This window comes from Geospiza fortis, unplaced genomic scaffold (assembly GCF_000277835.1).
Source record: "Geospiza fortis unplaced genomic scaffold, GeoFor_1.0 scaffold172, whole genome shotgun sequence".
NCBI lineage: Eukaryota > Metazoa > Chordata > Aves > Passeriformes > Thraupidae > Geospiza > Geospiza fortis.
In genome coordinates, this window is record NW_005054309.1 from 4,030,300 (window position 1) to 4,030,582 (window position 283).

A 283-nucleotide genomic window follows, 5' to 3' on the forward strand; every position below is an offset into this window, starting at 1 on the left:
TGTGTTCCAGGGGATACAAAGTTGTATTCCAAGAAGAACTGAATATTAGCAATGCAAAGAATAATATTAAAAGGAAATCAGAGAACTTCTTTTGGGTAATTAACTGTAAAACCATCTTTGTGATAACTCAGCTTTCTTGGACAGAAAAGTGAAAAAAGAGAATTCTGAGCTGAAGATATACACAATATTATATTCAAATAAAGTCCTCTAAGAATATGTCATTGTTTGATGGAGTCTTTATTTGTTATTAGCACATAAATTAAATCAGTGCTTTGTTTGTTAA